General features: G+C 35.4%; 2 pseudogenes across 1 annotated transcript; both read right to left on the bottom strand.

Annotated features, from left to right (window-relative positions):
* Window positions 1–823: 823 nt before the first annotated feature.
* LOC146913292 (glyceraldehyde-3-phosphate dehydrogenase, cytosolic pseudogene) lies at window positions 824–1,585 on the bottom strand (annotated as a pseudogene). The gene is made up of 3 exons (XR_015016551.1): window positions 1,488–1,585; window positions 1,327–1,387; window positions 824–978 (listed from the first exon to the last, which is right to left on the bottom strand). The product of XR_015016551.1 is annotated as a glyceraldehyde-3-phosphate dehydrogenase, cytosolic pseudogene (transcript).
* A 12,927-nt stretch (window positions 1,586–14,512) lies between these two features.
* LOC146913293 (uncharacterized) lies at window positions 14,513–16,036 on the bottom strand (annotated as a pseudogene).
* Window positions 16,037–25,527: the final 9,491 nt, after the last annotated feature.

Here is a 25,527-nt window from a genome sequence, read left to right on the forward strand (position 1 = left end):
GCAGTGAGAGGTGGCGAGAGAGAGTCAGATGCAATGGGTGAGACTTTGAGAGGCGAAGAGAAAGAAGATCGAGGGTGTAATCAAGGATTCCCTTCAAATCTCCCTCAGATGCTTGCCTATGAAAAATGTGCAGACAAGAGAAAATTAGCATTCACTATAGTAGCTACATTCGAGGAAAAAAATAATAAACAATATACATTCTTGTCCCTTAAAAGCAAAAGTTTTTTATTCTTACTTAATTGCAGCTTTAATTTCATCATAACTTGCTCCCTTTTCAAGTCTAACAGTAAGGTCAACAACTGAAACATCTACAGTTAGAACTCTGAATGACATTCCTGTCAACTTATTGTACAATGATGGAAGTACCTTTCCAACAGCCTGCAAAATATGAAAAAAATATATATAATTAATTATGGAAAAGTTAGAATAATGGAACATAACATAGTAAATGTAACAAATGAAAAATTCAAAGAGGAATGCTAGCAACACTCACTTTTCAACACTCTTTTTAACACTCACTCATTTTTTGGATGAAATCAATGTATGTCCCACCACTTTGTGGAGGTTCAACTTTTCAAAGTGTAAACCTTCAATAATTTAAACCAATAAGAGACTGAGTATTAGAGAGAGTGTTCAAAAGAGAGTGTTGCTAGCATTACTCAAATTCAAAACCTCTATAGGAAAAGTTTCCATTTATTTCATTGGCTTAGTCATGTCATCGAAGATCATGGAAAATAGTGATTAGATCGAATTTTGCCACGGTACACTGCTACAATGCCACTATTTGACAACACATTATACCAAATGCTGCTATGCTATAGCATTATAGCACTGGTATAGCTACTACTTGACAACAGTGATTTATATACAAGTCAGATACCTTTGCAGCTCTAGTACTACTAGGAATGATCTTAACAGAAGCAGCTCTACCACCTCTCCAATCCTTCATTGATGGTCCAGCCACAGTTTTTTGAGTGGCTGTATGACAAACAAAGACATGTTTGGATTAACTTATTTGAATTTATATATTATCATAAGCCCTTGTGAGACTGTTTAGAAGAGCTTATCAAACAACTTATAATATGTCTATAAACTGTTTTCAGCTCATTTTCATAAGCTTTTTCCAAGATTTTTTATAAAAACAACTTCTAGCTTATATAAAACACATTGAGTTTTTTAGAAATAGCTTATGCATAAGTACTTATATGATAAATCCTTATGCTATAAGTGCTTAATTAAGTTGTTTATCCAAACAAAACCTAAATTATGAACTCATTGCAGCTAAGAAGAATGTGTAGCATAACATTGCATAGTATTAGTACTTACCAGTAATAGAGTGAATAGTACTCATGAGACCTTCAACAATACCAAATTTTTCATGAACAACCTGAATATATTTCAACAAGAACATTAAATTTAGATTTTTATTTTTTCTCTATATGAAAAAATATTTATTTCCAAATTTAAGGAATTATAAGACAAACTACCTTTGCTAATGGAGCAAGACAATTGGTTGTGCAGCTAGCATTAGGAACAATATGGTTGTTGACAGTGGACAACAACCAGTTCATCCAATGAATGGATATACCCTCTTTCGGTTCATGAATGTGTTCCGTCTCACCTTAAATAACGTACTATTTTAAACTTCCATGGCTCGTCAAATGATCTTCGATTTTGCTTCATATATTTTACAGAATGCGGGTCTTTTAGAAGACATGAAAATCGGCGTTTCTACTAACGGAATGCATTTGAGGAAAAGTCAGATTATAGAAGAGTTATCCTCTTGTCCAACGATATCTTCAAGATGTAGACTTTCATTTAAATTTAAGTATTTTTACTAGATTTATCAGTGTTATGCATTAGCTTCTATTCAAATATGCAACCATTTAGTTTCATAGTTTGGACAACATTTATAGTCTTGGTTTTGTAAAAACTAACAGAGAAGACAATCTTTATTATTATCGAACTCTAGGGTGAACTAACTGGTTTGGTGGTCTCTGATATTAATTTTCTCTGGTACACTCAAAGTGAAAATTGTTCCAAAGCATTTTTTGTTGTCGGACTAGGTTGGCACTATTAAGGAGCTTGTGATATTCCAAATGTTATCATATACATATGCATGGCGTTGCCACTATTATCTTTTTTTTTTTTGTTAACAATAGATTTATGGGTGATATTGAAATTATTAAAATGGGCAAGTAAATAAGAGTAGTGGGCACGGGTGCAGCTAAGGTTTGTTAGGTTGAGTTGTTTGAAATTAAAAGTAAGCATCATAAGTGTTACATAGCGTTTTAAAACAAAAACGCTATCTAAACCTTGTGTTACATAGCGTTATCTAAACCTAGTGTTATCTAAACCTATCTAAACCTAGTGTTACATAGCGTTTTAAAACAAAAACACTATTTAATACTGGTGATTGCGTTATTCAAAACGCCTTTTAGATGGCGTTTATTACCAAAAACGCTATCTAAAGTTCATCTTTGCTAGCGCTTTCTGACAAAAAGCGCTATGTAAACACTGCTTTAGATAGCGCTTTAAACAGAAAAAAAGCGCTATATTACTTTTACCAGCGCCATTTATAGTAGCGCTTTCAAAGCGCTAGCTAAAGACAAAAAAAAGCGCTATATAAGCTCATTTTTGTAGTAGTGAGGAATTGTGGTTACTTAGGAGAGATAAGTTTAGGTGAGGTTTCTTTTCTTCTGGTTTGGCATATTATTGTATGGTCTATCTGGACAGTCCGTAAATATTTTGTATTTTTTATTAAGTTTTTAGATATGGAGGAATTGATTCGTAAGATCCATCAAGGTCTCAAGTTCATAAGATTCATCAACACCACTTGAGTTGATCTGGTGGTGTTGACTTGGGACCTTGCAGTGAGTTTCTCTCAAGGTCTCAAGTTTAATTCTTTATGGTGTCAATTTTAGTGGTCTAGTTTGACTTAAGAAAAACTAATTCATAAATATATAAATCCATCAATTTAAAGTAGAACTTATTAACATGCTCAACAAATAGTATAAAATTTGCAAGATTTGCTATTCAAATTGAAAACCTCTGGTGACATATTCCGGCCAAACTTTGAATAGGAAGGAATTCATTTTGGATTGTTTCGGAAATTTGCTATTCAAATTGAGAAATTGAGTCAGGCCTAATGCTTCCTTCTAGATTTTGAAGAGGTGATTAGGAAGATTTTGGGATAAAAAATAAGTTTGGAAACTCACTATTCGGCTGCCTTAATAATAAGCCTAAATAATTTGATGTGATCTTTGAAAGGAAGATAAGATATCAGATCCAATAAAATATTACTAATTTTTTTTTGTTGGTCTGCGGTAAAAAAATTGGCTGGGCTATTCTCTTTTGTAAGAGTTATTGATTGATTGATTGATTATTGAACCACATACCCATAAAAGACACCAATAAGTGACTAAATATAGTTCCTATCACAATTTAAATTTAAAGTGGAATGTCTTAATTTATTGAGCAGTTTAGGAAAGTAAGAATTGCGGTCTTATCACTTTTATCAAGAATCTTCATAATGAAGACATATATTTTATAATACTTAAATGAGTCTCATGTCTACACACCACTCATTTATAATTTTTTAATAGTAGTATTTAATAGTATTCAATCCATCAACCCAACATCTTATACAAATTTTTTAAATGGGACTCACTAATTAACTATTAATAATTTCGTATCACTACATTTCAATTTTTCAATATTAAAAAAATGTGGATCTTACTTAACATTGAGGTTTTAAACGAGACATTGAGTCATGCAAGACTCGAAAAACTTTTCTCTCAAATGAGGTACTTAATAGTTATCAAGTCTTAAAAGTTTGAAACGTGATAGGGATGGTCTGGGTCACATCCATGGTGAGGTTTAAAACAGCAATTAGTGACTAAATATAGTTCCGATCACAATTTAAATTGATGGTGGGAATACTTTTTCAATTTTGGGGGTTCTATAAATTGGCTACATCTATCAACAATGTGATAGCACATAACCACTTGCATTTTTTTAGAAGACAAAAAAAGGTGATGGAGTGGAAAACACTTGCTAGCTTGTGCTTCTTTCTCATTGTTCTCTTAGCTGCTCGTAAGTTTATATTATAGTAATTTGGGATATTATTTTGTATTTTAGTCATTATGTTTAACTCATAAAAACATTTTTTATTACAATACTTATTATTAGAAAATAAACACATGTATGCAAGCTAAACTTAGAGTTTAATTTTTAAATGTTTAAGATTTTTAAAGAATATTTTATCAGGTCAGTAATTATAAATTGACACATTATTAAAGATATTGAAAATATATATATATATATATATATATATATATATATATATATATATATATATATGATTATTCATGATTGCTTGACACTATTTAAATCAAATTTCTAAATACTTGGATCAAATGTGGTTAATGAGATTCAGTAAATAGTAAATCATTTTAGAGAATTTGATTATTAATTCTAATTGAAATAATCTTGGCAAAATTTACTTACATCTCGATCAAATTATATATCACTATGACCCTCTTCCCTTAAGAATTGAAGGAGGAAAACATTAAAAAAAATCTTAAATTTGATGTAACAGTTTTTTTCTATTTACTATCTTTATGCCTTATTGTTATACTCCCTTCGTTCACATTTATAGATGACGTTTTAGTCATTTCAAATGTATTAAGAAATGTAATTAATTTTGTATGGAAAAGAGATATTATTAATTGTTTTACAAAATTATCCTTAATAAATAGTATGATAAATATAAATTCAAGAATTGAAAAGAGAGAGTGTGATAAATAGTTAGAGATATAATAGGAAAAGTAACATTAATGCTTCATTGGTATAGTAATGCGACATATAATTTGGGACAATTTTTTTTCTTCAAAACGACATATAATTTGAGACGGAATGAGTATCTTAAATCACGAGAATCTAGAAGGTTGACTATGGTATTATAAATTTCTTGGCAATTGATTTTGCTTTTACAAATTTATCTTCAAGTGAAATAATTGGCTAATGTTTTGCACATGTTAAGAAATTTAAAATTGTAATATCCCGCCTGTCAGTATCCGAATGATACCGGTTAAATGCGTCAGAGGACTAATGTTACGGAAAATAAGAATGATGGAATATTTATTATGTTATGTCAGCTTAATACGGAAAGGTATCTGTGCCGTATTAAACACGTTTAACGCAAGGGCAATTTGGTAATTGTAAGGGAAGGGATATTTATTTGGTAAAGGTACCAAAATATCTCATTTCCTATTCTCTTTCTCTCTCTCTTTGTTTTTGGGAAAGACTTTCCTCATCCTTCTCTCTCTACTCCATCGATCTCTCCCTCTTCTCTTCCTACCTCACCAATTCATCAAGTCTTCTTCATCAAGAATCATGATCAAATTTGGTTCCTCTATCATCCTACAAGAAATTGGTAGCTTGGAGTAAGCTTATTTTCAATTCTTCTCCTCTTTGGAAGAGATTCAAGGTTAGGGTTTTGTTGTTTGGTAAAGAGGGAGCTAGAGCTTGTTTATGTTATGGTTCTTCCTTAATCAAAGAAGCGATATGGAGTTTGCAATGAATTTATTTTACTACTTTTCCTCCTCAAGAGAAGTTCATGAAGAATTAGAGTTTTGGTGAAAGCTTTGAGTTGGTGTATGAACTTAAAGATTGGTAATTAACAAGGGATCATGGTGCTTTAGTTTGCAAGAAAATTATCAAGATTGAATGGTATAAACAAAGAAAGTGAGTTGACCAAGAGCTAGGGTTTTGGCTTGCTTGAGCTTGAAGCTTGGAGCTATCACAAGAACATGTTTAGGTGAGTTCCATAGATAGTTTTCCCACCCTTTGGGTTTATGATTATGCCATGCTAGAATGTTGTGAAAACTATGTAGGATTTCTAGGGTTTTAACTAGTGTGTTATTGGCCCTTTTCATTGCTATGCTTTCTATACTTGTGTATGCTTGCTTCAAGAATGTTTTTCAAGTTTCCTATGATCACTAGAGATGCCATATGCCTTGGGACACTATGTATTGAAGACTTTTGATTTAAAACAACAAAATTGCAGGTGCTGCCTGCACCAACTCGCCACGGCGAGTATGGAGCTCGCCACTGCGAGCAAGAAGGACAGGAAGGGGTGGCTGCTCGCCACTGCGAGTTCAAGGCGAGTGAACAGTGGTTGCTGCCCTGTTTCCTCGTCTTGCCTTGTTGTCGTGCTCCGGTTCGGCTTTTACTCACGTAAACTTTTATAAATGTAAACTCTTCATAACTAGTCCCTAAGGCATAGGTTTTGAAAGAATCTCTTGTAAGTTGAAGCAAGTGTATAATCATGTATTAAAGCATGGCATACGAGAGTATCATGTTATGAATCGGGTAGCAAGTTATTCATTAAGCAAGGGAAAACTAGAGCCTTGGCATAGTCGTTGAGAAATAGCATGTTATTAAGAATTTCTAGAATGTTAAGACGCGAAGTATATCCTCTTCGCACACGAACTAGAATAAGATAGCAAGCATGTTAAGTTGTGGTTTGATTAGTTAATCTCTCCACCATGATTAGGAATGTACAAGCATGAATAGGTTAATCCTACATGAACGACAAGACCATGACAAGTATAAGTAGGTGGCATGTCTCTTGCTATCCACTTCAGGGGGATACAAGGGGTTTTCATAATGAGAATGATTCAAGCCGTAAGGGACCCGCATGTCACCATAACAAGACTAAGTTTATAACCGCATGTCGGTGCTCGTGTCTCTTGTTATCCACGTCAGGGGGATACAGGAGGTTCTCGACTCAAGGGGAACGGTTCAAGCCGCAAGGGACCCGCACGACACCGAGGGAGTCTGATGTACGTACATCGGTCATGATGGGGTTGTTCTCGGGGTTACTCCACCCGGGGCTCTCCGTAAAATGAATCAAGATAATAACTGTTTGTTCAACGCTAACATAATGAATGAATGAACTAATGTATGACCATGCATGTTATGTTTATGATTATGTTCATTACTTTGTAAGAATTATTCCATGCACGATTATGTTCAAGAACAAGAGCACTAGAAGCTATAAGACAAGTACAAGACATGGAATAGAGCAAGTAAAGATTATGATGCCGGTGACGATCCTAGGTTTCCCCTAATCGTCCGGTTTAGACTCGTGTCATGATATGTTATGCTTAGGCCTTGATACGTAGAGCGTATTCTTGGCAATGCGGTCCTAGTTTTCCCCTCGACCGCCATGACACGTATAGGAAGAGAAGCCTATAACAAGTATGATGAACCTATGACGGGTCTAGCATGCACCACCATCTAGGAAACATGACCACACACGTATAACCAACCGTCAGGTTGTATTGTAGACACGTGGTGACCGTAGGTTTCCCCTGAGGTTACCTATAGCCTAGGATTTAGGGGAACTCATTGAGACATTATGTCTCATTCCAATCCTTATTTGTTTCAGATAAACAGGTTGGATGACAAGGTAGTAGCCGGATGGATTTTTTAGCAAGAGCTCGTTCGTACCCGCAGCATGGATAGTATGGATTTCAAGGATGTATTTATCTTAAATTAGACAAGATCTGATGTATTGATATTGTACGTACACGTTTTGTTGTATATAAATTCATTCGAAGTTTTTATGTAGTATATTTTAATGTATCCAATACTAAACTTAACGCATGTGCTAAACTTTCTAGATACGTCTGGTATGGGTGTTACAAAAATAGTAATTTTTTTAACTATCGATTGTTGAAAATATATTGCTTAAGAAAAATAATATTATTCTTTTGGAAATTGGAGATGAAGCAGTGGTGCAAATTGAGGCTTGTGAGTACCCAAATCAATTCTTCAGGGGTGAATATATTGGTTCATCTGGCAATCAAGTATGTGACAATCTTTGCAGGAGAGGATCAGGCTGGTATAGTGGTTCTTGCAAAAATCAGAAATGTGTTTGTTCATGTTTAACGTATCCATAAATAAATAATCTAGCAATAGTATCATTCATAGCAAGATTAAGTTCATGGAATAAATCATTGTTCAATTCCCTTCAATTTAGTGAGAAGAGAATTAATTTTTTTTTTTGAATCAGCAAATATTATTAAACGCCATCCCCGCAAGACGCAAGGTATGGACGAAACAAGATACAAATGATGCCGCATATAGACGGTACACCATAACCACCTAAAAACACCCCTGAAGATAAACCAACCAAAACACATCACCACCTAAAATAGACTCCAAAAAAACAAGCCATGTAAACACCGTTTCCACCACCGCCCATCGTCACTACTCACCCCCAAAGTACACCCTCAAAATAAAAATCCCAGACCCTAACACCCAAGCTGAGCCACATTTCGAAGAGCACCTGACCGAAGGATCATGCAGCTTCCTCAACCTCGCGACCTCCGATCCACCGAAAGAGCACAAAAACAAAAGCCCAAAAACCAACTTGAGTCAAAGAACTGACTCCTGTAGACCATGATTTTCGGGTGTCAATCCATTGATTGGTTTTGAACCCTCAATCGTTTGGACTTTTCGATCTTTATTCGTGGGAAGGGAAAAGATGAATTAAAACCCTTTTAAAAACTCTGGATCCGGGGGTTGGTTTCGATAGAGGAAGGTGTTAAGCACCCCTAACGACCACGGTACTCCGTGGGAACCTCTTTCCTAACTTTATCTTTATGCTAAATCATTCTTACTTATTTGAAAACTTATTGCTTAAAATCTAAGTGAAAGAATGGAGGGAGAAGAAGTATGATTTTGTTGTTTTTTTACTTGGTTTGGAAGGATAAATCCTTTGCCTACATACCCTTAAAGAAAGGGATAAAAACCCAAATGTAGTTCACTCTTAAAAATATTTTTTGTGGGTTAGGTTGATTTTAATTTGATTTTGAAAATGATTTTAAGAAGGGTTGCGAGACCTCAAGGTATAGAAGAATAAAATGGGAGTGAGGTTGTTTCATTTTATTTATGAAATTTGGTCTAAGTTCAATTAAGATTCATTAGGAATTTGATTAAGAAAATAAAAAGGAAAAACAACTTGGATTTGAAACCAAGGTTTATTAAGAAAATATTTGACTTTTTGCTTATTTTGATTTTTTTTGAGATAAAAATATTTTTCTAAACTAATGGTAAGGTAGCGTAACGACGTGAAAAATAAAGCGAGCGTAAAGCGATAAATAAAGTGGTGTAGTGTCGGTGCTTGTGTCAGTGTGTGCAATTACACACTAATATCGTGGAATTTAAATAAATTGCAAGCATAAAGAAAATGCATGAGATCATAATAGAATTAAAGCAATCATAACAAGAGAATAAGAAACTTAAAAGCATCACATGCTAGAATAAATTATCAAATAGAATGCATGATGTTAAAAATTTTAAAGCAATGCAATGAAGTGAAGCGAAATTAACAAGAGAAATTACGGAGTAAAAAAAACGTTTAAAATGCATGAGATCAAATTCTAAAAATATTAAAGCAAAAATAAAAAAAAGGTCATGGAGATCAAAGTATTTTAAAATGCCTGGAACAAGGTCACATAATGATTTTAAAAGGAAATGCAAGAATATTTTAAAAGAAGTTAAAAATATGAGTAGAATAAATATGATGCAGGAAGGGGGTGCAGGAAGCATGCAGGGGGTATAAAAAGCAAAACTGTAGAGACAAAAAAAAAACAGAAAAGGAAATGCAGCTTGGGCTTAAAGCAATTTCGAAATTGGGCCCTGAGAGGCTGGGTTACCCAGCTGGGTCGGTTCCTGTGGGTTTGGGTCAGACCCATGGGTTAGTGGACATGGATAATGGGTTATGGGTTTGGTATCAAAGATACTAGTGTTAAGAAAAAATCATTTGTGCTATTTCTCCCTCTCTCTAACATTAACAAAAGAAAAATTCTCTGTTCTACAGCAAAACGGAGAAGATAAGCAAGCGGCGGCTGGAGGTGCTCTGACGCGGTGGTCGGCCTGAGGGCCGCCGCGTCGGAGCTTTTTTCAAAATCTTTTTAATCAAAACGATCGCCTCTTCCCCCTCTTTCCGAATCCACAAACAAATTCAAACACAAATCAAAGATGCATTCTAGATCTATAAATTTCCGAATGTTTCTTCACAAACAAATCTTACAAAACAACCATGGAAACAAATACGAAACTGAAAACACTACCTCTATTCGGATCGTTTGAGTCTCGGCTGTTGATGACTCGGTTTGGTTCCAATACTGCAAGGCCGGTTCGATTCAGCTCCGTTTTCACGTTCCTGCTTCTATTTGGTTCAGCTCCGTTTTCGTCCTTGAACCAGTTTAGTTTGGATCTTGCTTCTCACTTCTTTGATTCTGCTTCGGCTCGATCTGATAACTCCTTACTGAAATGGTGCGATGAACAGTGACGGCTTGTTGGTGATTTCGAAGTTTGTTGAAGGTTGTGTGCATGAATCAGTTGTATGGATGTGTGTTGATTTCGGATTTGGAGAGTAACGGTTTGTTGATAAATTGATGAATGTTGTTGGGAGAGTAACTTATTTAAGTATCTTCGACACGGGGATTTAAAAGATGAAATTTTGAAATTAACGGGTCGAAGAGACTTAAATACTAAGTACACCGAATTTTGACTAGTTGAAAAGCTGAGAATGCGATGAATATAATGATATGAATGCATGCGATGCAAGTATGAATGCAAAGACGACAGAAATAAACTAACTGGGGAACAAACTGATAGGTCATTGGGGAGAAAAGTTGTCTATTACCGATTACCGTGGTAAAGACGAACATACGAAAGATAACGCTTGTCTATTACCAACCGCCGTAGTAAATGATGAAAATGCGAAAGATAAAGCTTCAACGGAAGATAAAGCTCAGACGGAAGATAAATCTTGAGACGGAAAATAAAGCTTAAGACGGAAAGTAAAGCTTGAGATGGAAAGTAAAGCTTGACACAAAAAATAAAGCTTGATACGAAAAATAAAGCTTGCCTATTACCAACAGCCCGTGGTAAATGGTGAAAATGGTAAAAAAGTCTATTATCAATACCGGAGTACCTTAAGCAGGATACAGGGGGACATATTAGCATTGGTAAAGTGATTATTTGACACAAGGGTATTTGCGGGCTATTAAACTGATCCAAAACCTTTGTAGGGTATTACCCTCGTTCAAAAGGTTGTGGCAGGGTATTAGCCTGATCCAAAAAGTAACGACAGGGTATTAACCTGGTCAAAAAAGGTACAAAAGACATTGGCAGGTGATTAACCTGGTCCAAAAGGCACGATGCGTATTGGCAGGGTATTAACCTGGTCCAAAAAGGTACAAAAGGAATTGGCAGGTGATTAACCTGGTCCAAAAGGTATAAAAGACATTGGCAGAGTATTAATCTGGTCCAAAAGGTACAAAAGATATTCCAAAAGGTACAAAAGACATTGGCAGAGTATTAATCTGGTCCAAAAGGTACAAAAGACATTGACAGAGTATTAATTTGGTCCAAAAGGTACAAAAGACATTGGCAGGTAATTAACCTGGTCCAAAAAGGCACTAAGGAGATTGACAGGTGATTAACCTGGTCCCAAAAGCTAATGGCAAGGTATTAACCCGGTTCAAAAGACATTGGCAGGGTATTAACCTGGACCAGAAGGTACAAAAGATATTGGCGGGTGATTAACCTGGTCCAAAAGGTACAAAAGACATTGGCAGGTGATTAACCTGGTCCGAAGGGTTCAAAAGATATTGGCAGGTGACTAACCTGGTCCAAAAGGTACAATAGATATTGGCAGGTGATTAACCTGGTCCAAACGACACAAAAGACATTGGCAGGTGATTAACCTGGTCCAAAAGGTAAGTGAAGACCGAACTGAAGGGATATGACCAAACAAGACTATGGGTGACAGCTCAAGATCAGACACAATGAGGACGACACTTTTATGAGATACAATTGAAATAAGACACAAGGTGGTCAATATGTATAAATGATAATTGTATGCAAGTTATGTGTGCTAGAATGTTTATATGCATGAATATGTATATGAATGAATGTATGAATATATGAATGTATGACTCTTTATAACAAGTGAAACTAACAAGACTGGACAAGTAAGATAGGAGGTGGACCGACATCGCAGTACAAACACTCAGCAATCTTCATTTGGGATAACATTACAGGAGATCAATCAAATCCCTGTCGGGATAAAGCCCGATATCAAACTACTGATGGGGGAAACCTTTCAAACAAACCACTGATGGGGTAATGACCCGATAATCAAACCACTAAAGAGGTAGGAGCTCATTAATTAACCTACTGAAGGAGGAAAAGCCCAAAAGATCAAACCAACGAGAAGCGAATGACCCATAATCAAACCACTTGAAGGGAGAATGCCCAATAATCAATCCACTTGGGGAAACAACTCATCAAACAACAACTTGGCAGAAGTCGCCATTTGTGAACTACTGGCAGAAGTCGCCATCAATCAAACCACAGGCCGAAGTCGCCATCAATCAAACCACAGGCCGAAGTCGACATTTCTCGAGATAAAACCCATCAATCAAAGTCTGGCAGAAGTCGCCATTTGTAAGCGAGCACAAAGTGCATTCTTCCATTTGACCCACTTAAGCTGTGATGCCTCTGTCTTTTTATTCTTTTTTTTTGTTTTTTTTGTGTTTTTTTTTTGAAAAATCCCTAACTTTTGCCTGGACCGCCCTTTCGGGTTTTCAATCCACCGGGAATATATATTTTTTTCGTATGCCCCTAATTTTTGCCTGGATCGTCCTTTCGGGTTTTCGATCCACCGGGACGCTCATTTTTGGCTTAAGCCGCCCTTTCAGGTTTTCGACTTAGCGAGCTCTCTTTTTTCTCTTTTTTTTTTGACAGAGGTCATCTCACAACCTTGGGTCACATTTAACTTGCAGAGTTTAACTGTCCTTGAGACGGATGTTGATGTATATTTCACCTACTCATAAGTTCAAAGAAGATGTACCTGTCGTTTATGCATTTAAAAAAACATGAAAAACTTTGAAAATATTTTTTTTGCTTTAAGTATTAACATCAAAAATGGAAGAAAATTTTGCAAATAGAACAAATGAGAATTTCAAATAAATGGGCACAGGCTGAAATTAATGTAAATGGAGTGGTGGCCGGCTGAAGGCGTGGCTCCACGGATTTTAAAAGTTTGGAAAATGGTAATTATATGGGAAAAGGTACATTGAACACAATAACCGCTATGATCCTTAACAACTTTGAATTCCACTGTTCCAAGTCTTTGATTTGCACGTGCTTCATATCGGAGGTCCTTTTGACAGTTAAGATGCCCCAGATGAATCATATCTGAATTGATGTAGTTACCTTGCCATAAATCGGAGGTCCTTTGACGGCTGAAATGCCCCAAGTGAGTCATGTCCGACCAGATACAGTTACTTTGTCACAATCCTTAACTTTTGCATAGGTCGCCCTTGCGGGTTTCAACCTATCAAGATAAACATTTATTTATTTTTTTTATCATTTTTCACTTTCTTTTTTTGTCTCTAACTTTTGCATGGACCGCCCTTTCGGGTTTTCAGTCCATCGAGACGCTCTTTTTTGCCTAAGCCGCCTTTTAAGGTTTGCGACTTATCGAGTTTTTTTTTTTTACAAAGTATTTCTTGACTGCATCGGTATTCACAGGACATACAAGTATGTCACCGTTCTTTGTAATTTGGCATTCATTGCCCCTGTAATCATATAACTTTGAAGCACAAGACGGGGACGAGCCTTCTTTGTCGAATACTTACTTTATCCTTTTGATATTACTGTTCCATGGCACATGGCAATAACACTTTTAAATTCAATCAAGCTTAACTTTCATTGGAACTTCCGTTGACAGGACTTTGACCTCCATGTGGGACACTGCCTTTAAATTGTATACTGAGGGATTGGGGGGGAGGGGGTTGCCCCTGTTGAAGTGTGAACTTGAAGTACGATAACCATACAAGGCAAACAGTAGCATCTCGTGCCAATCTTTGGAATTAAATGCCATCTTCTGGATAATCTCTTTGATATTCTTTTTGCAGCTTCTTGACGGCCAAGATGCCCCAGTAGGCAAGAGATCTCATTGGGAAATTCTTCATTCTCCTTTTCTTCAGCCTCAGATACAAGGAAATCCAAGTTGGGAGAGAGTACATGGTTAAAGTGTTCAACGCGTTTATTAATGCATGATTTGATTATTGATATAAACATTATGATTATGCAGATATGTGGAAATGATTTAAAGAAAAAAGATTTTTTTTTTTTGGTTTTTTGTATTACCATTTTTTCCAGAAAAAAGCACAAAATAAAAACAAAGGTCGGGATCAAAGCGACTCTTTTATTAATGATGAAAATACATAAAGCAAAAAGCCCTAAACAAGTTCTCTTCCGTCTCGGGTGGGACGAAAGGATATTTTTTTGAAAAACATAAAGCAACAAACAAACATTTTAATTAAATAGATGAGTACTAGAAATAAACATCAACAAAGACCCAATTGCAGCTAAACATTCCACGTATCAACCTTAGATACCAAGGTCCGATAGCGGATTAACTTGCATATTCAAATTCAAACTCTTCGAAAGGTATGAGATTTTTTCGGATCAACTTCTGTACTATCTTCTGAAATGCTAAACATTGTTCAATATCGTGACCTACTGCCCCTTGATGGAAGGCACCAGAGAGATCAGCTCTATACCCTGCTGGCAATATTATCGGTACTGAGAGAGGTGCCTTGGTGTGGATCAAATTCCTTTCAAGAAACCTTGGGAACAAATCTGCATACTTCATAGAAGTGGGATCAATCCGAGTTCTTGGAGCCTGTTGTCGAGGCTGTTGTTGATATTGCTGAAATTGGGGTTGATAACTCGAACATTGAGCAACATTTATGATAGACATAACAGCGGCAACAGGGTGATAAGCAAGATACTGTTGTTGAGGTTGATTTTCCTCCACACTCATTTCCTGGTATTCCTCCTCTGAACCATCAGTGGGAACACTTTTTTTCACCAGACGTTCTTTTCGGACCCATTCTTCGATACACACACCCACGGTCATCATTTTCGCGAAGTTTCCAAATGCACTTGCAAGCATATGCTCAAAATAGAACGGATTCAGAGTTTCCAGGAAAATATCGTTCTACTCTTTCTCTTCCAGAGGTGGACGGACTTGTGCGGCGACATCTCTCCAACGTTGGGCATAAGCTTTGAAGGATTCATTATCATTTTGGGTCATGGCCTGCAGTTCCTTTCTGTCTGGGGCCAAGTGCAAGTTGTAGTTGTATCGTTGGACGAAAGCCTCACACAAGTCACTGAAAGTTTTGATATCAACCTTGTTTAGACTCATATACCATATCAATGCGGCACCAGTCAAACTATCTTGGAAACAGTGGATAAGGAGCTCATCATTACCTACTTGAGCAGACATCTTTCTCACGTACATTACCAAATGAAGCTCAGGGCAAGTGTTCCCTTTGTACTTCTCAAAATCATGGACCTTAAATTTGGGTGGTATCACGACATTGGGAACCAAGCAAAGATCATAAGCATTTTTCCCAAACAGTTCTTTCCCACGGAGAGCTTTCAATTCCAACTGTATTCTGTCAAACTTTTCTTCCAGCTCAGCTATCCGGTCGTATGCAACCACACTTCCTGAGTGATAGATGGGTTCATGGTCCCGCTGAGTAGTATGAATCAAAGGAGCTGAGTAGGTCATAGCAGCTTGAGGGATCAAAGAGCCAGGTTGAGGGATATGTTTTGTCTGTTGCATGAAAGGAGCCTGAACCTTAGAGACATCGGGATGGAATACTTCACCAGAACTTAAAGGTGTACTCCAAAGATAACCTTCCAGCATAGCATGTTGAGGAGTACTAGCAAACACTGTTGAAATTGGAGTAGTGGAAGCAACCGTCTGAGCTTGAGTGCTGCCAACTGGAAGAGATAATGGCTGACTCTGTGCAACCGTCATCAAAGATACTAAGTTCATCAAAATCTCATTTTCAGCCCGGAGCGTTGTCACCTCTTCACGAAGCTCTTGGTTCTCTTGTTCAAGATGATCCATTCTGATTTGCTCGAGTGTTGTAGAGGCGAGTAGACTGATGGATTGACCTTTTGTAGAAAGAACCGAAGTATGAGAGACAGACTAGAAACTATGAATGCTAAATGATGCAAAAATGTGATTTTTTTTGAAGGACTTATCGAAGCTAATTTGTAAGCATTGTAGAGGAACATGGTTTCATTTGAAAATTGTAAAGATATCGCAATCGGTTCTTTTTTCAAGAGGTAAGAACGAAATAAAGGACAAAGTTCTTTAACAAAAGCAAAAGCTTAGTTAAGATTTTTTTTGAAATTGTATTGCTTGGTGTTCATTCTTACAAGGTCCATTCTTTTGATGTTTACAAAAAACATGGCTAAGTCCTTCAACATTTGATGGAAAAAAGTATTTATGAATGGATGCATGTATGTATGCATGATTATGAATGGAAAGCATGATGAGGATAAGTTCCACAAAGTTGGAGTTTAGAGGTCACAACGCCATTTGGTAAGGACTGTGGTTTCATTTGCACTTGTAACAAGGGTTCTACCAAGTTCCCAAATTACAACTACCCTCATGGACTTATCGGTGCGTAGGACTGCTCCTAGACCAACAGTATTCATAAGGAAGTCTAGTTTGAGTGTAGTATCGTGTGACGACTAAAGTCAAGACCGCTCTTGGTTTAGCCACCGCACTACGTCCTAGAAAGGCCAAGATGGGTTAAAGGTAATCTAAAGGTTCTCAACGCTTGATGGGTTTCAAAAATAATATCGCCAATCACGACTGCTCATGGTGACGTATATTTACTCTTGAACCCACGTTGAGTGGAGTTATATCACATGCACACATAGGTAGGACCGCTCCTGGTATGGCACAATGATCGTACTCCGTCCTATCTTATGTTTCACTCAAGTCCGGGAGTAGGACTTATTTTCTCACCTCTCACGTAACAAGGTATAAATATTTACAAAGCATAAATAAATAATAAAGCACAAAAATAAAGAAAGAAAGGTAGGTTTAACCCGCATAGGATTTTAAGTCCCCAGTGAAGTCGCCAATTTGTAGACCATGATTTTCGGGTGTCAATCCATTGATTGGTTTTGAACCCTCAATCGTTTGGGCTTTTCGATCTTTATTCGTGGGAAGGGAAAAGATGAATTAAAACCCTTTTAAAAACTCTGGATCCGGGGGTTGGTTTCGATAGAGGAAGGTGTTAAGCACCCCTAACGACCACGGTACTCTGTGGGAACCTCTTTCCTAAATTTATCTTTATGCTAAATCATTTTTACTTATTTGAAAACTTATTGCTTAAAATCTAAGTGAAAGAATGGAGGGAGAAGAAGTATGATTTTGTTGTTTTTTTACTTGGTTTGGAAGGATAAATCCTTTGCCTACATACCCTTAAAGAAAGGGATCAAAACCCAAATGTAGTTCACTCTTAAAATTATTTTTTGTGGGTTAGGTTGATTTTAATTTGATTTTGAAAATGATTTTAAGAAGGGTTGCGAGACCTCAAGGTATAGAAGAATAAAATGGGAGTGAGGTTGTTTCATTTTATTTATGAAATTTGGTCTAAGTTCAATTAAGATTCATTAGGAATTTGATTAAGAAAATAAAAAGGAAAAACAACTTGGATTTGAAACCAAGGTTTATTAAGAAAATATTTGACTTTTTGCTTATTTTGATTTTTTTTTGAGATAAAAAGATTTTTCTAAAATAACGGTAAGGTGGCGTAACGACGTGAAAAATAAAGCGAGCGTAAAGCGATAAATAAAGTGGTGTAGTGTTGGTGCTTGTGTCAGTGTGTGCAATTACTACGATATTACATACCATCCTAGATCCATTCTAAGACAAGAAATAAAAATGCTCAAACATAAATTACATCAATACCTAAAATACACACTAATATCGTGGAATTTAAATAAATTGCAAGCATAAAGAAAATGCATGAGATAATAATAGAATTAAAGCAATCATAACAAGAGAATAAGAAACTTAAAAGCATCACATGCTAGAATAAATTATCAAATAGAATGCATGATGTTAAAAATTTTAAAGCAATGCAATGAAGTGAAGCGAAATTAACAAGAGAAATTACGGAGTAAAAAAAACATTTAAAATGCATGAGATCAAATTCTAAAAATATTAAAGCAAAAATAAAAAAAAGGTCATGGAGATCAAAGTATTTTAAAATGCCTGGAACAAGGTCACATAATGATTTTAAAAGGAAATGCAAGAATATTTTAAAAGAAGTTAAAAATATGAGTAGAATAAATATGATGCAGGAAGGGGGTGCAGGAAGCATGCAGGGGGTATAAAAAGCAAAACTGTAGAGACAAAACAAACATAAAAGGAAATGCAGCCTGGGCTTAAAGCAATTTCGAAATTGGGCCCTGAGAGGCTGGGTTACCCAGCTGGGTCGGTTCCTGTGGGTTTGGATCAGACCCATGGGTTAGTGGACATGGATAATGGGTTTGGTATAAAAGATACTAGTGTTAAGAAAAAATCATTTGTGCTATTTCTCCCTCTCTCTAACATTAACAAAAGAAAAATTCTATGTTCTACAGCAAAACAGAGAAGATAAGCAAGCGGCGGCCGAAGGTGCTCCGACGCGGTGGTCGGCCTGAGGGCCGCCGCGTCGGAGCTTTTTTCAAAATCTTTTTACATCAAAACGATCGCCTCTTCCCCCTCTTTCCGAATCCACAAACAAATTCAAACACAAATCAAAGATGCATTCTAGATCTATAAATTTCCGAATGTTTCTTCACAAACAAATCTTACAAAACAACCATGGAAACAAATAGGAAACTGAAAACACTACCTCTGTTCGGATCGTTTGAGTCTCGGCCGTTGATGACTCGGTTTGGTTCCAATACTGCAAGGCCGGTTCGATTCAGTTCCGTTTTCACGTTCCTGCTTCTATTTGGTTCAGCTCCGTTTTCGTCCTTGAACCGGTTTAGTTTGGATCTTGCTTCTCACTTCTTTGATTCTGCTTCGGCTCGATCTGAGAACTCCTTACTGAAATGGTGCGATGAACAGGGACAGCTTGTTGGTGATTTCGAAGTTTGTTGAAGGTTGTGTGCATGAATCAGTTGTATGGATGTGTGTTGATTTCGGATTTGGAGAGTAACGGTTTGTTGATGAATTGATGAATGTTGTTGGTTGAGTTCGAAATCAGTGGTGTTGTTTTTTTTTAACTTATTTAGCTCGCTGGAAAATTTTGTAGATGAACATTCATGAAGTGTTCATGAGGTTTTATGATTTGTGATCAAAAAAAGTAGAGAGAAAAGAAGGAAGCGTGTTTTTGATAATTCTAGAAAATGATTCGAAAGTTCATGTGTTCTTCACATTTTTATGGTTTTTGGCTGATTTGATTTGAAATGTGTAGAGAGAAGGAAAATTAGGGTTTATGTGAATTAGGCTGCGACAGATGTCATGTGTCAGTCCCCTCTTCAGTGCCAATCATTGAATGTATATATAGTGCCTTTTTAGGGTTCTGATTGCAGGTACACTGTGCTGGATCAGATGAGGTGTCCCCTTTTGCAAGCTTGGGCCAAAACGCCCCTATGTTTGGACAAGAAGGAGGACTAAATTGACAAAGAGCAAGGATCATATACATAAAAAAACAATAAAAGAACCTTGGACTAAAATACTTAGACTAAAAAACGTGAATGCTTAAAATAAAAATTAAAATAAGATGATTAAAAAAAATTAAATGAGTTAAAATAAGATAGTAAAATACTTAATAAATAAATCATAATAACACTAATAATAAAAGATAAAAAAATCTAAATAAAAAAATCCCTTTTGGTAACCAAATGAGGTATTTTACAATACCTCTCTGCCGAAATTCTGTCTGAAACGACGAAATTACTCGGCGTTTAAAATACGAATAAAACTTAAAAACAAAGAAAAGTGGTCAAAATTTGGGGTATGACAACTCCCGATCTCTAATCAAAAGTGATCGGCCCACCAGACTTTAGTACCAAATTAGCGGGGCACCCCTCGCCCCCGGTACACCAGAGAAAAACCAAATCAAGTCAAACATAGATTGCTGCTAGACCCCAACTCCCGATCTCGAAGCCAAATGAACCGGCCCACCGAAAACCAGCACACAATATGTAAGACGAAAGACATGGCAAACATTTGTGTGACAAGATAGCATGTTGTGTTATTAAATAAAATGTGTTAATTAAATTTGTAGTGTTGTATTTCTTTGCTCAAAATTTATAGACCAACGTAGTGTAACAGAACTAAGAGTACCAAAAATATAAATGGACATGTATTAGACAAAATAAAACAAAAATATGATCAAAATTTCTAAGAATTCAAACTCTTAAAGATAAAATTATGTGGTTTGCACACATTCATGTTGGTCTTATTCCAAGAAGAGAGAAAAAATTATTAAAATTTCAGAAACCGTAAAAATGTGTCAAATGTCAAGTTTTACATATGGCAAACAATTATGTAAGATATCCCGTGGAACTTGTAACTAAAAAATATAGGACCCCCAGTCCGCGCCTAACAAGTCAAATTTTTGAGCTTGGGTGGCATTTCGGTGACTTTGTGTTGGATGACTTTGGTGACTTTAGTGTATTTTAGATGAAAGAGTGTTGATTGAATGATTAAAATAATATATTTTGATGAGAGAATTATTGGTTAGGAGAGAGATAGAGACAAAGGTACCGAAAGGCACCGAAGCCAAAGGCACCAAAGTGCTACCCCCTGCTAATCTCTTTGTGATATGATAAATACAAAATCACTTGCATGAGCTCTTTGATTTATAAGGCGTTTTCTACCTTAAAATTGAAACACATTCCTCTTGCCTTAATTTCAATACCAAAAATGAAGTCATAGCTAGAGTCTTCAACTCCTTTGACCCTTAGCTTCATCTAATTTCATTTTCCGCTGTTTGATGCGATTAGTCTCATTCTGATTGCACTTTTTAGATATCATTTACAATAAAATAAGTAATAACAGATTTACAATCATTGTTGTCAAAACCCCGACTTAAATCCTATAAAATCCAAGATTTTGCGACTTTCTTCACCTTCAACGACTCAAATCCATATTAAATTCCCAAAATAGACAAAATCCATCGATTTTGATTGCGATTTTACGATTTCTTATAAACGAAGTCATTTATGAATATATATCATTTATAACATATATTTAGTATTAATTTTTTTGGGGTACAACGATAGAAGTCATCATCGTCATCGTCTTTCTCAGTTTGATCGTCCAAGCGGATAATTACAAGGAGTGAATAGGCGTTCTTGGTTTGATAGTGGAAATGGAGAATAGGGAGTGAATAGAAAAGTGGGATCCACTGCTTCGAGAGAATGTTTGTAGTGAAGGGCTATTTGGTTAGGAGAAAAGATATAATGTGACACAACAACTCATCCGGTAAAGTGCTTATTCTATCGATCAAACTGTTTCCTAATAAACTAGGCCTCAAAGATGTAATATGTCCTTTGGGGGTTTGGGTGGAGCCCATATTTTGGTTGTTTTTCTGTTCAAGGTGGTGCATCGTACTTCTCTGCTTCCTTGGTTGTTTGGTGGAGTTCCCTTGTGGTTATTTTCCTTAGAGTGTGTTTGGATAAAGTATTTTAATGAGGGAATGTAATTTTTTGGAGGATTTAAATTGACTTGACCCAAATTCCACTGTTTGGGAAAATATTTAAGTCATTTTTAAGCATTTAAATAAGAATTTCTCTTTAGCAAAATTTGAAGGATTTAAAATAACACCTAAAATACAAAAATTTCACAATTCTCTGTCATTTCATCACACGCGTTTCTCTCTTTCTCACGCGTTTTTCACCTTTTTCAGTTTTCTCTCGCAAGCTTCACATCACCTTCACCGTGTCTCTCCTCTCTCCTTCTGCGGTGGTGCTTCTCTCTCCTCGCCGTCGCCGCCGCCGTTTGCTGTCTCTCCTCTCCGCGACATTTTTCTCTCTCCTTGCCGCCGCTTTCATCACACGCGACTCTCACTAGCTCAGGTATGTACATTTTTTTGCTTTTATTTGATAGATCTCAGTGTTTATTGATTTTAAGCTGTTAGAATTGATACATCTCAGTGCTTATTGTTAGAATTTGTTGAATTTGTTAGAATTTGTTGAATTTGTGTTTGATACTGCTCTCAGAATAAGCTTATTGTTAGAATTTGTTGAATTTGTTGAATTTCTGTAACGATCGTGAAGCTAATTTTCCAGTTTGATTCAAGGTTCGTTTCACTCATTGCTTCTTAATTTTCATGTTGTTCCGTTGGTTTTGTGAAGGTTGAGGTGATTTTAGTGTTTTAGTAAAGGTTTAGTTGTTGGTTTATTGATTAGATTAGTGTTTAAGTTAAATATTTTATATATTATTGATTAATAGATTGAAGATTCAAGGTGTGTTGTGCTTCGTTGAGTTGATATGTGTGTGAATTAAGCAAGTTGTGATTGATCTTCTGTGTGTTGATATTTTGAATTTGAACTTTATAACGTAACTAATTAATGTTAAGGTTGAAGATTTTTCAGTGTTTTAGTAAGCTTATAGATTCTTAAAAGCAGATTTAGTGATTAGTTTATTGATTAAATCGATATTTAGTCATATTGAAGATTAAAGATCCACAGTGAGTTCTGCTTTGGTTAGTTGATATGTCTGTGGATTAAGTGTTATGATTGATCTTCAAAATGCCAACTGCGTGTAGATGTTTCGAACTTGGAATGTAAACTCTATTGGATTTGTCTATTGAAAAATGATAGTTTGTGAGCATTTTACTAGGAAAGCATTTATGGTCTCAGAATAAGCATATAGTAAATAGAAAATAGAGATAGAGATAGAGGGAGTAATTTGTTCTCAGAATAAGCTTGTGGTTTGTGTTTGATTGAATTTTTGTAAATGAGTAGATATGCTCTTGTATTTTGATAGGCTAGTATTATTCAGCTAAATTGTGTATAGGCTCAATTATTCAGTTAAATTGTGTATAGTCTCAATGATATGTGTAGATTTATTTTCTATACCGTATGATGTGCCAGATTTATGCTATAGTTGGAATTATGCTTTATAATGCATCTTGCTCAAGATTTATTGATGTGTAATCTGATACATGAGATGCCATGACATGATTTTTAATTTTGTTGGTTGGCTATCTTTTAAAGTTGCAATCATTCCATAATATTTTGTATTATCTCAATTATATGAGTTTTGATGAACTGTCCTGATCACTCACAATGACCAACTTTCCAAGAGTTACTTGACTTAGTTAGGGGTATTTTGAGACTTGCTCCTGAAATTATCTTTGGTCTGTACTATTGGTTCTAACTATGTTTTGATTTGTGTAGTTGATGATTGAAGGATGACGACTATAAGTGGACTTGTGAAAATAGAAGGATGACAACTACAATTGGACTTAATTACTATACTTGTGTATACCGCATTTGTTGTGGGGATTATTACATTTATTAGTTATTTCTAGTCTATACTTGTCTATAGACATTGTCTACGACGAGTAAAATAACATCTAGATACATTGGTTATCTTTTTAAATGTCATTTTCGAAGTGGTGAAAAATATTAGACACGTGGATTATATGTGTACTTACAACTCTTATAATACAAATATTGGCGAAATTTTTTTTGTTTAAATATTTTTCTATTCTTATAAGTCACGTTTTAATGAATAATGCAAATTTGTTTCCATTTCACTTGATTTTGCTAATAATTCATGTATAATATACCAAATGTTTAATAGAAGAAATTATTAGGGAAGAAAAATTAATTATTTTGTTTCAGTTATTAAAAGAAGTGAATGATTGTAAAAAAAAAAAAAACAAAATCGAGTCAAGAAATTTAATAAATTATGACAGAAAAAAATTAAATTAATTAGTTGTTTAGGAGTTTTTCAGTTAATTAGTTTAAAAATGGAAGAAAATATAAGAAATAAAATTTAATTAAAGAAAGGAATTCAATTACTTTGTCATCCAAACAATGAATTTTGAAAATGAAGGAATTCATTCACTTTATCCAAACAATGAATTTTGAAAATGAAAGGAATTCAATTGAAGCATTTGAATTCCTTAGAATTTCAAATTCCTTTGAATTTTCAAATCCTCTATCCAAACACACTCTTAGATCTTTGGTTTGTTGGTTTTTTAAGTTTTTGAAACTGAAAACTACCTCTTGTATACTTTTATTGATGTTTTTCTGTTCTTTTGTGATGGTATATATTTATTTGCCATTTTACAGATGCAACACCAATAATTATTGTGCGAAACTCAGAGTTGTTCATATGATTTGAGTATATAGCAATCACTAGAATTTGTGAATCATATTCAAAATTAACCGCAAAGCCTCTGCTGGAAGCCTGCATCACCTCAGAGTTTTGTGTAACACAACCGCTTCTCCTTCGATAGTCGAAAGTTTAGCATATTGTCTCTCCGTCCTTACTAAAATAAGCCACCCATTGTGGTCCCGAAAGCAAGTTGTTGCAATCGTCACTCCTTCATTCTCAAAATCATTGACCTGGACATTAAACTGATTCCAACATGCTGTTGTCATATCCTACAGCGAGCTGCCATTATTTGTGGCCGTATTGCTCAAACGGGGTGTTGAGAATTTATAAATCGCGAGTTCAAATCGGTTGTGTATGCAATATTTTATCATTTGAGTTTTAGTTATGAAATTAGCGTCTCTTTTATCCCTGTCGAATTGGATTAAGACTTTTTTTGTGAACTTGGTATGTTCTGCGCGTAAAACCTCTAATTTAACGCTATATATCTGAATGGTTGATGTGTTTGGATGTAACAACCTTCATGCCTAGTTTACAATAAAATTGTGCTTGTTGGCATAGAAGACTTTTGACAATCATAATATTCTTGTTTTGATATTAATGTTTCTACTTAATTTTATAGATTAATGCTACTACTTCACCTAACCCAATGACAAATTCATTCATTAAAAAATGAAACAACTAGCTTCCAAGGTTGGAAGTTTGTTACGTGTTCACAGATTTGAGTATTCAATGAACAAAGTGATTTCATCTTTCCAAGTCAAGGGCTGCAGTTTAAGAAAACAGTTCAACTTGTTACAAATTAACTTAAACAATTGTAACTTTGGGACCAATGGTATTGGTACAAATTATAATTATCTCAATTTGTATTCAATGAACAAAGTATAAGTAAAACAGTACAATAACTCTTTGTCAATTTGTTACAAACTGAATATGGGTGAACAATAATTTGCAGCGAGAACTAAGCTAATGCATCCGGACCAGAAGTACCAAGTCAATGGTCATCATAAACCGATAGCAACACGATATGGACAAAACTAAAAACATGTGTAATATACAAGTCGTTCTATTTCTTACGAAGATTTTCATAAACTAAACGCAAGAATGAACACTTGTCGGTGTGTTAAAAAAATATTGAAACTGTTAATCTCTTGTTTGGCAGAATTCACCAGTTAGTTGGTGTAAATAACGGTAGAGATCTATTCTTGCAATTCTTGTTTTTACTGTTTGTAAAAATAAGCATTTCCCATAATTTATATGTT

The sequence above is a fragment of the Medicago sativa genome, chromosome 6, assembly GCF_051527215.1.
Source record: "Medicago sativa cultivar Bolivia chromosome 6, Bolivia_mono, whole genome shotgun sequence".
Lineage (NCBI taxonomy): Eukaryota > Viridiplantae > Streptophyta > Magnoliopsida > Fabales > Fabaceae > Medicago > Medicago sativa.